Raw genomic sequence first — 17,102 nt, forward strand, 5'->3', positions numbered from 1 at the left:
AATGAGGAAATTTAATGATGGTGTAGTACTATTAGTTAATATACAATCTATGAGCAAACACTTAGGTTTTCAACATCTTTCTCAATAGTTTTCTTTATATTTCCCCATTATTCCTAATTTTTATTTAGTTGCAGTAGTAGTGTATATGTGCTTTTTTATTTTTTTCACTTAGTTGTATTTTTCCATATTGCTCCATAGTATTTCAGTTAATACCTTTACTTATTACATTGTTTTCCATTTAACAAATTGTTTTAAAACTGGGTGGCTAGCCTTCTAGGTTTTTAATTTTGCTATCATTTTTTTATTGCAGTGGCCAATTTGCATGAAAGATTGTTCTTTTTAGATTATTTTCTTTTTTAAATGTTTTATTTTTGAGAGAGAGAGCATGCGAGTGAGCACGGGGAGGGGCAGAGAGAGAAGGAGACCTAGAATCTGAAGCAGGCTCCAGGTTCTGAGCTGTCAGCACAGAGCCTGATGTGGGGCCCAAACCCACGAACTGTGAGATCATAACCTGAGCTGAAGTCAGACATTTAACATACTGAGCCACCCAGGCACCCCTAGGTCATTTCTTTAGGGTAAACATGTTCAACAATTGAATTCCAAAGACTTAAATGACTCGATATTTATTATTACTATAGTTATTTTAGTGTTAATTTCTTAACTATGACCACTGTGAGGAAGGAATATACCAAATTTGTATTTATATTCTGAAATTTTAGCACATTACCTGATTTCAGTTAGTTTAGTAATAATATTCCTTGAATTAAATGTTTCTCATACATGATTTGTCTTACATAGTCAATTATACACATGGTCCTTGACTTAGGATGGTTCCAACTAAGATTTTTCAGCTTTATGATAGTGCAAAAGCAGTAGCACATTCAATAGAAACCATACTTAGAATTTTGAATTTTGGTCTTTTCCTGGGCTAGTGAGATGTAGTACAATATTCTTGTGATGCTGGGCAATGGTAGCAAGCTGCAGCTCCATTCAGCCATGCAGTCATGAGGGGTAAACAACCATTCTTTGCCCACAAAATCATTCTGTTTTTCACTTTCAGTACAGTATTCAGTACATTTCAGAATATTCATCACTTACTAATAGCATAGTCTTTGTGTTATGTGATTTTGCCCAACTGTAGACTAATGTGTTTTGAGAGCATTTGAGGTAGGATAGGCTAAGCTATGATGTTAGACGTGTGAGGTATATTAAGTGGTTTTTTGATTTAATGATACGTATTTTCAACTTACAATGGGTTGAGCAGGATATAACCCCATCCTAAGTTGAGGAAGTTCAGGAAGATAAGAATTTTACTGAATCTAATATCCAATGTTAATTGATATTATAATTAATACAGGATTTTATTGTTTCTTTTTTAAAGATACATAAAGTAATGTTGGTATTTACATTCACCACATCTTAAAATCACTAAATACAGTAATTTGTCTTTAATTTTTGTTATTATTCCACAGAGAAACATGGGCCTAGGTTCTCTTCTTCTTCACTTGCAATGGTTCATATATTTGCTTCTACTCAGCCTTTTGTATAATGTACCTCTTTTCATTTGGTGTCAGTCTTGTCCTCACTTCTATTGAAGTGGTGCATTGGTTTTGGGTCGTATTTATAATCTGCTTTCAGTTGACTTAACTCACGGTAGTTTACGCTATTTTAATCTTTAGAGCTATTTTAGAATTTCCTTGTACTTTCATATAACATTGCTTTAGTTTTTAGATTCATGTATTAGAATATTTGAACTCTAAGAAAATTGAAGAAATTCTATTTTAGAAGTTTTTAGGTCTGTAAATAATTTTTAATTTTTTAATTTATCACTTAAATGTTTAGTTTCTATACCTGTGATCTTAAAAAGATAAACATAGTTTACAGTGAAATTTTACAGAAACAGTGTTGGACCACAGCTATATTTTATGGATTTGTGTGTATATATGCACACTATATGTCTTAGCTCACTCCAAAGCTAACTTTATATAAGTTATCCATAATATTTTTTGTTTTCCAAGCAAGGCTGGAGCACTTTAGTGCAACTTAATTTTCCTAAAAATTATTTTCATTGTGTAAGCTGGACTTGAGTAATTGTCGTCTCGTGTTTCAGTTCAGTAAGCATTAGCTAATAACCTGCTAAACACTTAAAGTCTGTGCAGAAAGTTGTTGAAGGATATAAAAAAAAAGAACACACATCCCCTTAAAGAGTTTAAATGGGTAGTTAGAGAGACCATACCTTGTGCTTGGGGCAGTGTTAAGAAAGTACTACTAGAACAATTTAAGGAAGCATAGTTAAGGGCACATGGTTTGTTGGAGCCAGACTTCTGGGATTTGAATCCAGGCTGTCATTTACTAGCTGTGTAAGTGTGTAATCATTCTGCACTTCCAACTAGGAAAATGGAGATAAACATATTTCTTGGGACTGCTATGAAAAATCAGTTCATATTTATTTATAGCAGTGCCTGACACATTAGTAAATTTGTTAAATAAAGTATGTACACTATTTTTTGATAGTATCACTTAAGTATAAACATTAAAGGAATACAGGCTGAGCTATTACCCTAGAGTTTATAGTTAATTTCACAAAGCTTCATGAAGAAAGAGGTACGTCACCAGTTTGGGGTATTTTGGTTGGCTTTAAAGAAGGAGAAAAGATTTTAGGTGGGGAAAATCATGTTTACAGAGGCATAAAATTGTTACTAAGTAAGGTGAGAGATGATAGGAAACTGCCCTTATTTTGGGGATATTGTGAAATAACACTGCATTTATAAAAATCTGCTAAGTTGAAGAGCTAGTTTAAATCCAAAAGCAGTTAGTTAAGCAAGGCCTGAGGAGTAAGGAAAGTTGTGTTGGATTTCAGGTTGCAGGTAGGGAAGTGATTGGCCTCACATAGTCTAGGTGGGAAGCTGATGTATATACTCCGTTTATTTTTACTTATTTTTTTAAGTAATCTGTATACCCAAAGTGGAGCTCGAACTTAGAACCCCAGGATCAGGAGTCACGTCATCTACCGACTGAGCTTCCTTACATATTCATTTTTGAAGTTAGAGAGCTACAGAAACCAAGTGAGAAGTCAATAAAGCTAAAAGCTGACTCTTTAAGAAGACTAGAAAAGTAGACAAATGTCCTTCAAGATTAATCAGAAAAAAAGAGAAGGCATAATTAAATACTGACAATGAAAAAGGGAACATAATCACAGATAGATTAAAAAAATAATAGAACTTTGGGGCACCTGGGTAGCTCAGTTGATTAAGTGTCTGACTTCAGCTCAGGTCATCATCTCACAGTTCATGAGTTTGAGCCCTGCGTCGCACTCTGTGCGAACAGCTCAGAGCCTGGAACCTGCTTCAGATTCTGTGGCTCCTTCTCTCTGCCCCTCTACTGCTCATGCTCTGTTTTTCTCTCTGTCTCTTTCAAAAGTAAACATTAAAAAAAAAAAATACTTAAAAAAAAGATAATAGAATACTATCAACAGTTTTATGTTAGCATATTTGAAAGTTTAAACAAAATTAACACAAACTCAGAAAAATACAGACAAGAAAGCTTTGAATAATCCCATAACTATTTTTGTTGTTGTTTTTAAAAGAAGGAGAGTGAACGCAGTGGGGGGTGGGGGAGGGAGAGAGAGAGAGAATCTTAAGCAGGCACCACATCCAGTGCAAACATGATGTAGGGCTCAATCTCACGACTCTGAGATCATGACCTGAGCCAAAGTCAAGAGTCAGACACATAACCAACTGAGCCACCCAGGCACCCCAGTCCCATAAGTTGTGGAGTAATAGTTTTATCTTGCACAAAAATACCAGGCTCAGATCATTTGATAGGAGACTTTTCAAGGAATGGATGATTTCAGTGTTCTTCAAACTATTCCAGAAAACAGAAAGCAGGAGAATACGTTCTTTAATTCATTTTCTTGAAGTCATCTAGTCTTAATTTCAGAATCAGACAAGGATGGTATAAGAAAGGAAAATTATAGTCCTGTTTTGCTTAGGGGAGTGTACATGCAAAAATCCTAAATGAAATACAGATACAGGTCCACAGGCCCTTGACTGCAGTTTTGAAATCCAACAACTTCTGAAAACCAAGTTTTTTGTTTTTGTTATTTTTTTTCAGACTTTGCGACACAATCTGATTTGACCTGCTCTTGGTTGCAGAATCTTATTTGAGGCTATTTTTAATCATTGCTGATCTTATTTAGAGTAAATATCCATACTATTCACTGCAGAACCGACCCACACTTTAATGGGGTTACATAATTGACAGTTTTTGTACTGTACATTATGGCTAATGACTAAAAACTTCCAAATGCTAAAACATATTTTCCTCAAGGGTTTTAGATAAGGGATTTTGGACATATAATAGCAAAAAACATGCAGCAACAGTGTATGAAAGGCATTTTATTAAATTTAATAAATTCATAGAAAACTATATTATGAATAGATAAGAACCTTAACTTGGAAAAAAGGTTTCTACAAATAAACAATTGAAGTCTGCAACAAATATCCTGCAACAAATGCCCTAAATGGGGAAATGGACTCTCTTTTCAACCAGGAACAAGATAATGTACACACTGTCACCACTTTATTCAGTATTATGTGGAGGTGCTAGTCAAAGCAATAAAATAAAAAAAATTAAATGCATGAATATTAGAATGGAGGAAGCAAAATTGTCATTATTGGCTGATGTGATTGTCTATGTAAAAGCCATAAAGGATCAACAAATAAATTAATGGTAGTAGAGGAGTTAACAGAAATAGTTTGAGTAATATCAGTTACCAAAAGTCAATTGCTTCTCTGTATATTGGGAATAAATAGTAAAAATAATTGGAGAAGATACTAGTTACAGAAGCATGGTAGATTATCCAGTGCCTGGGAGTAATTATAACATGTGCACACCACTATGTGGAAAGGTATTGAAAAACAGTGAAAAAGATCTAAATAAATGGGGAACTCTAGTGCTTTCCTGTCCACGAATATAGCATATTATGAAGAAGTCATTGCTTTCAGACTAATCTCTGGATTCAGTGTTTCATTCAGAGTGTCAGGGTTTTTCAGGTTACTTCACACAGTGTTTTTAACCCACGTATGGAAGAGTAAAGAGCCTAGAATAGGACACTTTTTTAAAAAAAAGTTTATTTATTTTTGAGAGATAGCAAGAGAGGGGCGGAAGGAGGGAGGGAGGGAGAGAGAGAGAGAGAGAGAGAGAGAGCGCGAGAAACCCAAGCAGGTTCTGCTTAAACCCATGAATTGCGATATCATTACCTGAGCCGAAATGAAGAGTCAGATGCTTAACTGAGCCACCCAGGTGCTCCTCGAATAGGCCACTTAAGAAGAAAGGCAGAGGTGGAGTGGTGGTGATGGGTGTATGTGCTTATTTTATCAGATAATGTAAAACTTTAGCATGTAAGACTGGTATTGGCACAGAGATAGGCATATTGACCAATAGAATAGAAAAGTACACCTCAAAACATCTAGTCTTCTGTCTTGGAACTGTTATTCCAGTATGGTAGCCAACGGGGCTATTGAAATGTGGCTTATCTGAATTGAGATGTGCTAGTATAGAGGGTGAGGAAAGGCCTCCCTGAGAAGTGTCATTTTAAGTCAGATATGATGGGTTAATAGGACTTAACTAGTGGAATGGTTGGATGATTGGAAGACTATTTAATGCTGAATGAGTAGAGTGTTCATATTGTGAGAGGGAATGTGGTATGTTCTTTAAAGAGGTCACTGTAAGTGGTCATTAATCTAAGGAAGGTACTGGCATACTTTCCATAGAGTCAGGTAGTATTTTAGGCTTTGCAGGTAACGTAGCCTCTGTTATAACTGTTCAGATCTGCTGTTGCAGTATAAACACAGGCAGCAGGCTGAATTGCTGACCCTTAGTTCTGTGGGAAAGAGCAGTACAAGGAGAGACTCGCTAGTTGGGACTAGACTTGGACCTTTTTAGCATTGTTAGACATTTCTGTTATTTAGCTTTGAAGTGATACACTAGACAGTGGATGGATTTGAAATCACTTGGTTTCCATGTGGTGAATGGGTTGAGCCATGGAAGACCAATTAGCATATTACAGTAATCTAAATAAATCATGATGAAAACTTTTGAGTAGTTGGAATGGGAAGGGAGAATGATGGCAGTGGAGGGAATGAGATGGATTTAAGAGTACCTAAAATCTCTAAGATTTGATGGTGTATTGTTTGGGGAGAAAGAGTGAGAATGGTAAATGAGATAGGAAAGATACCTTCTTGGTTTCTGGCTTATGCAGCTTTAACAGTGTTGATGCTGTTTATGATGTAGAACATTAGAGATTTACCAGGTTTAGAGTTGGGGAGTGGAAATTATAACTTTGGTTTTAGAGTTCAAGTGGAGATGTTAATTTGGCAGTTAGATGTTCTCACAGGAGAGGTCTGAGTTGGAGATACATATTTAGGACACACTGAAGTAGAGATGGCAGATGAAATTGACCTTGGGGAGTACAGAGGAGCGCCTACCAGAGCCTTGAGGAACTGCCAGTGTTGAATGACTAGTCTTTTGTTCCATTACGGTGGATTAGTTTCTATATTCATTTTTAAATTAAATACTCTTATGAATTCTGAACCCAAGTTTATACATTTCTTTGTTTCTTTTTCCCCTCTAAGAGGAGAGGTCATTCTGTTTATCTTCATTCTTTGATTCCAAGATGGGAGCTGTAGTCTTAAAAACCTTTTTTCAGATTCCTTAATACCTAAAAAGTTACGACTTTTGGGCATTAGTGGCATCTAAGGAAGATCTGTTTCTCTTAAAGTGGGCTTATTTGTCATTCCTGCCAATCAAAGAAGGCTTTATGTTTGATCGTCCTTTATTCTCTGCTCCAAAATGAGTTTAGTGTTAGTTATGAAATCAAAACCTTTTAAGACATTTCTTGATTGCAACCATCAGAATTACTTTGTTTATATCATACACATAAATATTTCTCCATAAATGAAATCTCAAAAAACAATACTGTATACATTATTTTGATTTTCTAGTCCATTACAGTGAAATAAAGAGGTGCTGGTTGTGACCTACTGAATTGATTTCATAACTTACAGGTGTTTGAAAAAGTGCTTTAAGACCGTGAACTGAATGAGAAATTTGAGTTGCATTGGTAAAATTGCCAGTTTTTAATACACTTATTCAATGAAATGAGGTATACCTGTGATCAAGCCAGTTTGGTTTTTCTTCAGTATCTATTTCTGTTACGCTAGCTTGACTCAGATCGGAAATAGTAAATTATTTGTTGAATTTTATGGTGCATTAGAGTGAGTTGGTATTTCAGCTTCTTTTAATACTGTTTTTCTGTCTTGTTTCCAGGTCCTGAGTCTTTTCATCCTCTTATTTATATTAGTGACTACCAATTCCTCTTTTATTCTCAAATGTTGCTTCTAGTCTATATTCTTCTCGATGTATTTTACTGCTTCTTTCTTACTAAACCTGATTCTGAGATAATGCCTTAGAAGATTCTGCTGCTTTAGCCCTTGTAATACGGTTTGAGGAAGAATACCAAAATAGGCATGTTACCTTTAAAAAAAAACCAAAGAGGTAGATGCCTATGTATGTAATGAGTCACAAAATGTTAATTTAATATTAATAAATAGTGAATTGATACCTGCTATTAATACTTTAGGTTCTTTTGAATGTAATGAATCTTAGGTTTAGTTTTTACTTCTGACTTGTAGAATCTGTCTTTATTAAATAAAGTACTTTTAAATATACTGTTAATCAAACAGTGGTGGCCAGAATTTTTTTTGATTTATAAATTGTTCATTCCAGATATAAGAATGAGATATATATCTGCATTGAACTGTTTTGTCTGTATCAAAATGCATAAGTTACAGGGTAAGTTTGCCTTTCACGTCTAGTGTGTATCCCTTAACTTGTTGACAGTTAATTTGATGGACTATCAGTGTTCACATCTGAGAAAAACTGAAATTCTTTAAAGAATTTTAATTAAGGCTAAATAAAAATTGGATGCTAAAAAGCTTACTGTAGAAAGAACAATACTTTTAGATCAGATACAGATAGAGTAAGCTTAGACTTTGTTTAATGAGCAAGGTCATTTAACGGAGCCTTGAACTGCTTGGAAGTTTCAGGTTTTCTATTTTATACATATTTTGGGAGAGTACCTTAGTTTTCTTGTTGGCAGAGTACCCATTATATTGATTATTATCTTGCAGATATTCCTTAGGGGAGAGAGAGTGTGGGTCACTCTTGTAAAGGTGATATATTCAGAAGAAAGGGAAAGCTGGTTTCCCAGACTCTCCTTAATCAGCGTCTTTTCTAGACTATGTATCTTGATTTGGGACTGTACCCATTTGTAGCCAGGGAACTCTGGCCGGGAGAATAGAGTTTATGGTACTAAGTATAGGCCTGAGCCTTTATCCCTAGAACTTTGGGTGGAGTTGCCTTTCCCCCAAATTGGGTAATTTGTTAAGGGATGAAAACCATAATATCTGTTACAAGGAAGATTTATATCTTGTTTATAATATATTTTTATGGCCTGATACAGTATGTTGACTGTTGTCAGTTGAAGTCAGTATGAGTATGTGGCTTTGTTTCTGTAGTGGTGAAAAAGAACCCTTTATGTGTGTGTGCTTTTTTTTTTTTTTTTTAAGTAATTACCATTTAGTTTTGACTTAAGGAAACTCAATTTATTCAGTGAACATCTTATTGAATGCCCACTATGCTTGAGCGCTGTTTGAAGTTAAGGGTACAGGAATGAATTGGTGTGTGGGCTCTGCTGTCAAGGAATTCAGTCTAGTAAAATTTGTTGTTGAAAATTAAACATTTTATACTTACATTGAGATTTAGCAGAACTTATGGTTCTTTAATATTTCCATTCTCATTTGGAAAGCATTTGGTGAGGTGTTCTTTAGTAACCATTTCAATTGCTTTCTTACTGGCTACTGGCTAAATTGGTCTATGCCTGATTATTTACATGAAGTTCCTAAAATTTCTCATAAAGTTGGTGACGTTTCTGGTGCCAGATACATCAATTTATGACATTACATAGGTGTGGATATATTATGTGAGTATTTCTGTTTATGTTTTACAATTTGCTATTTATTTGTGCTGTCCATTTGACCATGATTTTTAACTTTTCAAATTCATATTGAAAAGTAACTAGATGGGTAAGGTTTTTTTTTTTTTTTTTTAATGTTTGTTTATTTTTGAGAGACCGCATAAGTGAGGGAGGGGCAGAGAGACAGGGAGACACAAAATCTGAAGTAGGCTCCAGGGTCTGAGCTGTCTGTACAGAGCCTAATGCAGGGCTTGAACCCACAAATTGTGTGATCATAACCCGAGCTGAAGTTGGGATGCTTAACTGATTGAGCCATCCAGGGTCAGCCCCTATATGGGTCAGTTTTTAAAGTATATTTATTTTACTCATGTGTTCTAATGAGGCTTAATTTAAATACTTGTATCATTGGTGTGCTTTTTTTTTTTTTACTAACTTAGAAGCAAATGGAATGGCACCTGGATTGGTCATTTGGTTAAGTGTCAAACTCTTGATTTTGGTTCAGGTCATGATCTCCCAGTTTGTGAGATTGAGTCCCCAAGCTCCGCGTCAGACTTTGTGCTGTCAGTGTGGATCTTGCTTGTGATTTTGTCTCTCTCTTTCCCTCTGTCCCTCACATATGCTTACTCTTTCTCTCAAAAAATAAATAAATAAATTTAAGAAAATTAAAACGTAAATTTCTCCAGTGTGGCATTCTTTTCAAACTTTTTTTCTTTGCTTTCATAACAGCATATTTTGAATGTTTAGCAAAAACTGGCATAGCACAAATTCTGAAATTTTGTTTTTTAATTTTTTTTAATGTTTATTTTTGAGAGAGAGAGTGCGAGCAAAGGAGGGATAGAGAAAGAGGGGGGACGCAGAATCTGAAACGGGCTCCAGGCTCTGAGCCATCAGCACAGAGCCCAATGCGTGGTTCACACCTGCAAACTGCGAGATCATGACCTGAGCTGAAGTCAGACAGACACTTGTCTGACTGAGCCGCCCAGGCACCCCAGTATTGAAATTACTCTTAATTCTACAGCACACTGATTGTAATTGTTAGAATATGTTAATATATCAAGGAGTCACTTAACTCTGTTAACATAGAAAATTAAAGCTTATAATTTTCTATCCGTGGTCCGTTGTTACTGTTCTAAGACTTAACGGGTAATTTTACAGGGCTGTCACTTTTATGTACTCCAAAATTTGGTATACTACAAATTGTCCCACTTTAATCCTAGAAGAGTTATTTCTGTAATAGGTATAGTTTTATGATTTCTAACTCTAATGTTTTCTTGTCATCTCAGCTGATGTTGTAAAGGAGTCCTCGAGTAAAAATGACTTAATTTATGAGTGTGAAAAGAAAAACCCCAAAAGACTGCTTTTTAAAAATAGTAATTTTTGATGTTTCCAATTTTTAAGGACAAAATATAAGTGTAACAAAAGTGATGTGAGTGTATCTAACTTTATCCATGTGGAAGGTAAACTTCGAACATTTTTTATAAAGTAATTGTTTTGAGCTTCAGGGGAATTGTTCTTAACCTTTGAAAATTTGAGGAAAGGTTTGGGTATTTTCCCTGGAAAAATGAACATGCACAAAATTTTAAGGGTTTCATATATTTTCTAAAGCTGTGGACTCTAGCTTAAGAACCTCTGTTGAGGGGCGCCTGGGTGGCTCAGTCGGTTAAGCGTCCGACTTCAGCTCAGGTCACGATCTCGCGGTCCACGAGTTCGAGCCCCGCGTCGGGCTCTGGGCTGATGGCTCAGAGCCTGGAGCCTGCTTCCGATTCTGTGTCTCCCTCTCTCTCTGCCCCTCCCCCGTTCATGCTCTGTCTCTCTCTGTCTCAAAAATAAATAAACGTTAAAAAAAAAATTAAAAAAAAAAAAAGAACCTCTGTTGATAATGAGGAAGGAAGAAGACACACTGAAAAATTTATCTGTTGATGCTCTGATTGACAATCGTTAGAGTAACAGAGTACCTAACAGATTAGTTGTGAAGCAAAAGAAAAATCAGTGGTTTTAAAAGGAAGTGCTGGGAGGTTTCTGGGGGGCTCAGTCAGTAAGTGTCCCAACTCTTGATTTCGGCTCTGTTCATGATCTTGTGGAGCCTGCTTGGGATTCTCTCTCCCTGTCTCTCTGCCTCTTCCCCGCTTGCTCTTGTGCTTTCTCTCTCAAAATAAATAAAAATTTAAAAATAATGGAGTGGTGGATATAATAGAAAACATTTTTATGTGAATACAGTTAATAATATGTATTTGAGGAAACTGGGAGGAAAGCCATCCATTATTTATTTTATTTTATTTATTTATTTTTTTAAAATTTTTTAACATTTATTTATTTTTGGGACAGAGAGAGACAGAGCATGAATGGGGGAGGGGCAGAGAGAGAGGGAGACACAGAATCGGAAGCAGGCTCCAGGCTCTGAGCCATCAGCCCAGAGCCCGACGCGGGGCTCGAACTCATGGACCGCGAGATCGTGACCTGAGCTGAAGTCGGATGCCCAACCGACTGAGCCACCCAGGCGCCCCAACCATTATTTCTTTTAAATAACTAGATGTTTTGCTAGGACCCTCCCCAGATGATTCCATGTTTATTTTTTGGTTGCTGAAGTTGTTAATGGCATTAATAAAATAGCTACCAGGTAGATAATTTATATTGAAATGCTTTATAGGAAGATGGCATCTTAGAGATGAATCATTGCTAGAAACCAGTTTGTCTGTTAGTATGAACAAGAACTCAGACCACATTTATTTATCCTCAGTTACTGTCTCTTCCTTCTTTTTGCTGAGTGGTAGCTTAAAGGGTGTGAAAGAGCCTTCACAATATCCCTGATTTCCAAAGTGTGTTTATACTCTTAGCTAGCACCTACAGCTTTTATAGACTTTTTGAAAAAGGATTGAAGAAGCCTTCGGGGAGTCCTGGCTTCCATTTAAGGCTTTTCTTCTCTTTTTCTTTTCTTTTTCCCTTTCCCCTTTTCCCTTTCCCTTTTCCTTTTCCATGCCCAATGTGGGGCTTTGAACTCATGACCTTGAGATCAAGAGCAGACACTTACCTGACTGAGCTGCCCTAAGGCTTCTTTCTTATACTGACGTAAGTGTGTGATATAATACTTACTCCTCTCACCTAAAGTAATCACTTTGTAGTAGTTTTATCACTTCGTAGCTTTTTTCTTACTACACTGTAAGCTTTTTGAGGAAAGTTCTGATTATCATTCATCTTTGTGTACCTTACAGTACTATTTCTCAATCTTGAGTTACCTATTGACCTTTTTTAAAGTTAAAATTCTCACACTTCCCAGAAATCTGTCTCTAGCTATCTCCCAAACTTGAGTCCTTCATCCTTGTTTTTATTAGCCTAGCACGATTGTTCTCAACCAGGGTCAGTTTTGCCCTCCAGGGTACATCTGGCAATGTCTGGAAACATTTTTGGCTGTCACAACTGGGGTAGGGAGTTGCTACTGGTAGCTATTGGGTAGAAGCCAGGGATTCTGCTAAACGTCTTAATGTTTGTGGCACTCTCCCACAACAAAGAGTTATACAGCCCAAAATGTCAATAATATGGAAGTTGAGAAATCCTGTGTAGCAGAATGTGGTCTTTAAGGAAATTCCTGTGAAATTCTAGAAGTCAGTCATACAAGGCATGTTTGTACCTGCTCTTTATGAAAGGCAAGATTTCCTCATAGGTCATAGATTTTACTTCCCTCTCCTTAACATGATTGGATGAGAATGTATTTTCAGGAAGGAGCTACTGTGGGCCAAAGCTACATGCAATTGCTGTTTATCCTACTTAGCTGATCTTTATTCTGCTATAAAATACATTGCTTACATTTCATTGTCCTAGTCTTTAAAAAATTTTTTTTATTGTTATTACATGATGAGATCATTTAATTTAATCTACATTGGTGTTCATTATTTCAGAAGAGATCTCAAATCCCTTTGTACTTTCTTTTTTACAGGCACTATACTAGATCTTTGGAGTATGTTGATGAACAGAGCAGATAAAAACCCCTGCCCTTGTTTGAAGCTGAAATTATAGCAGGGGGGCACCAAAAGATATAATAATAATATAATAAAAATACATGAGTAAAGTATGTAGTGTTGTGGGTAGAAACAGCAGTATAAGGGATTGGGAATACTGGGCAGGAGCTAGAAGACAGGCATTAAAATTACAGTTTGTAATACAGTGTAGGTAGAGGTAGGCCTCATTGAGATGGTAAAGGGAACAGCCAGTATAAGAGTCCTAGGTCAGGAGCATGCCTGATTTATTAAAACAAGTTAGCCATGTGGATGGAGGAAGGGAGTAAGTGATGAAAAAAGTAGAGGGAAACGAAGTCAGAATATAAGAGACCAAGTTCAAGGCATGCAGATTTGTATATGGCTTTATAGGCTGCTGTTTGTGTAGCCACTATCATTCTGGCTGCTTTGTTGAGAATGGTCTGAGAGGATGGTGATAGGACCAGGGGGAATGGATTGAAGCAGTTGATACAATAATCTAGATGTGTGAAGTGATAGCTTTAAGAAATAGTTAGATTCTATATCTAATACATGTGCTTGACAGTTGGAATTAGAGTATGAGAGAAAAAGAGGGATCAAGGCTAAGACCAAGATTTTTATAGCCTGAGCTACTGAAAGGTTGGAATTGTCAGTATCTGAGGGATAAGGCTGCATTTGGGGAACATTTTAAAGAAATCAGAAGTTTAGTTTTGTACATTTTTTTTAATGTTTGTTTATTTTTGAGAGAGTGAGCATGCGCACATGGGAGAGGGGCAGAGAGAACAGGGTACAGAGGATCCAAAGCAGGCTCCATGCTGACAGCAGAACTCCAAATTGGAGCTCAAACTCACAAACCGTGAGATGGTCACCTGAGCCTAAGTTGGATGTTTGAGCCACCCTGGTGCTTCTAGATTTGCACATATGAAGAACGATATGTCTCTTAGAAATTCAAGTGAAGATGTCCAGTAGAATGTTTTAGATGAGTCCAGAGTTCAGGAGAAAGAGCTGAGCTGGAAGTATTTGGGTTATCAGCAATTGGATGACAGTATGAAGAGGGCTGGGACAGATGTTGAGAAAAAGAAGATGGTCAGGGACTGAGGCCTGGGATATTCACAGCATTACAAGGCTGGCTAAAAGGGACCAGCAGAGGAGACAAATAAGGGGGGAGAGAGTGAGGTCATACAGGTGGTGTTCTGAAAGTCCAGTGAAGAGAGTGACTGCTGAAAGGTCAAAGAAGGTGAGAGTTGGGAACTAACTGTTGCAAAACAAAACCTTGATAAGAACAAGTTTATGGAGTAATGAGGGTGATAGACTAATTTGAGTACATACAAGAGGGAATGAAAGAGGAATTGGAGACCTCTAGTCTATATGACTTCTGCAGAGTTTGTCTATAAGAGAAAATGGCATTATGGGGCAAATAGGAGAAGATGATTGAGACTTTTTAATGTGAAAGTAGAAGGGGTGCCTCGGTAGCTCCTTCATTTGGGCATCAACTTAGCTCAGGTCATTATGTCATAGTTCGTGTGTTCAAGCCTTGCATGGGGCTCTGTGCTGACAGCTCAGAGCCTGGAGCCTGTTTTGAATTCTGTGACTTTCTCTCTGTCTCCCCTGCCCTCTCTCTTTCTCTCAAAAATAAACATTAAAAAATAAAATACAGTGGAAGCAAGAGTAGTTTTTGGAGTGTGTCGTAGGAGTGATACAGTAGATGAGGGATCTCTGATGATGTTTTTCACTTTATTCTGATCTTTTCAATTGAATCTTCACTAAAGAGGTTTTCATTTCTTTAATGGGTTTTTTTCTTCAGTTTCTTTACATTTTGCTTCCTCTTGTCTCATTTTCTTGATGTGTTTTTTTGTTTGTTTGTTTTCCTCCCAAGAATCCCATCTTAAGAGAGTAGAGAAGACCAGATATTCTTGTTTCCTGGATTCATTCTTTGAAAGCCAAGTTAACTGCTTTTTGCTATTTTTTTTTCTTTGGTTGGTTGTTTACAAATGAAGCAGTTGAGGCATTATGTTTTTTAAGTGTTATTAATTACAGTAGTTATTTGACAGTGTTGCTTATTAGATGCCCTTCTTTGTTGTGTTGCTGATCTTCGCGAAGCGGGAGCGCAGCTCCTGGAAGAAGCTATTTATATACCGTTTCCTGGTCCTGTTTTCTTACACTAATGATAGTTTTTAATATCTGCTGGACATTTAATTGATAACATTGTTTACATTATTTGTGAATGGGATATTTTATTGCGGACATTCATTTGTAGCAGACATGACATGAGATTTGCCTAAGTGGCCAGAAAAAAAAGATGGTGGGCACTTGCATTTAAGCAGAAATGAGGATATGTGTGACTGTAGTATGAATTAAAAATTGGGTTATCGTAAATTAGATGTTTTCCTGCTGGCGTAATTATTTAATTGGGGCTGCCATTTCTGACAATGCTTCTTTAATAGCTGTGGAAATAAATTAGCAAATAACCATACTCCTCTTTTTTTTCTTGCCTTTCAGAGAATCTTGATGGCATTTTTTATAGCAATTGTAATCATCTAACCTTAGTTTAACTTAAAACATTCGTTTTTGAATTGGTATAAATTTATCGCTATAGATCAGCAACTCTCAACCAAGGGGTGTATATCAGAATTATGTAAAGTTTTTTAAAATTCACATGTTTTAAAAGAAATCCTTGAATTCTGACGATTAAGAACTATCTCTATTAGAAAAAAGGAATTGTATATATTTTTATTTATCATAAAAGCTAACACAGGAATGTCTAATCCAAAACTTTTTCTGCATAGAATTTTCTTTTATATCCATGTCAGTTAGTAGAAAAATTAGTAAAATCACAGAACTTTTTACCCTTTTTTCCTCCTAATGTATATGAATTAAAACTTGAGCTGTCAGGGCAGTTCTGTGTTAGTAAATTATCCCTTTAGAGTTTGCCAGAAATTCCATGCTATAAGACATTTAGCCTTTCATTACCTTAGAGTACTATCCCTGAATCTTGGTATAACTACAGAATTAAATAATTTGCCCTTGAAATTTTACAGACCTTGGGGAATGTTCCCTGAGCATAAGCCACAGAATCAATCTACCTTACTTTGCTTCCTGTCTTCACCCTCCCAATTTCAGTCAAGTATTCAGTGCTTACTAGATGAAGTTTACACTTCATTTTTTCCTCCTTTGTTATGATTCCAAGGATAAGGGGTGGAATATTTTTAGAGTCATCTGAAAGTTTAGATTGATTCCTAAAGGGCAGTATTAAAAAGAGGATTTCTTAAGAATTGACTGGAACATTTAGGACCAACCAACTTACTCTTCTTACAACTGTGTTCTTTAAGTGGCCAAGATGTATTAAGATCTTTGTATCACTTCATTCCTGTTGCTCCTACCATAGGCTAGACATTGCTATTTTCATTAATCTACCTAAGTATAATCTTTTTCATTGTTGTATTAACTCTTTAAAGAAAATACATTCATCTTTGCCTCAGTTTTCAGTTTTCTAATCAAATTTTGCAGCTGATAGTTTGCAGGCTAGAAAGAGGACTCTGCCACTATCCTATCTCATTTTTGAAATTACAGTGTCTTCATTTCCACTTCCTTGCATAATGTTCTGCTTTGGTGGTGGTGGGAGTGGAAGGATTATTTAAGGAGTAAGGATCTACACTACCGGTGGCTTTAGGTCTTGACCCAGATCAAACACTCCAGTGCTTTCTTGGCAATATCCTAGATACCTAGTTATATTGTATATGATTTGTACACACCAGGTTTGTATATAATCCCTATCACCACTGAGATATAGTACATGTGGATTTAGAAATTGGGTTTCATGAGCTCTGGAAGTTTGCTAGGTGGAACAGCCTAAAATTGAAATGAAGAAAGGACTTAGTTAATTATTTAAGATAGCCAGAAACTTGGAAGAATACATTGGGGGATCCATCCAAAGGAGAGACTCCTCCAGGAGGAATGGGAAATTAAGATGAGGAGTATTGCTTTAGGGATAGAAAGCTCTCCTACGTCTGCCATTCTCCCCTTTTCTGATAAGAAATGTTATGTTTTTATCCTATTTATAAGTCAGTAATGATACTTATGACAGATTTGAAAAGATC

At 36.3% G+C, this 17,102-nt stretch overlaps 1 protein-coding gene across 4 annotated transcripts in view; it reads left to right on the forward strand.

Annotated features, from left to right (window-relative positions):
* ARHGAP5 (Rho GTPase activating protein 5) overlaps nt 1-17,102 on the forward strand; it is a 75,965-nt gene that overhangs the window by 18,878 nt on the left and 39,985 nt on the right. The window lies entirely within an intron of this gene.

The sequence above is a fragment of the Lynx canadensis genome, chromosome B3 (genome assembly GCF_007474595.2).
Source record: "Lynx canadensis isolate LIC74 chromosome B3, mLynCan4.pri.v2, whole genome shotgun sequence".
Classification (NCBI taxonomy): domain Eukaryota; kingdom Metazoa; phylum Chordata; class Mammalia; order Carnivora; family Felidae; genus Lynx; species Lynx canadensis.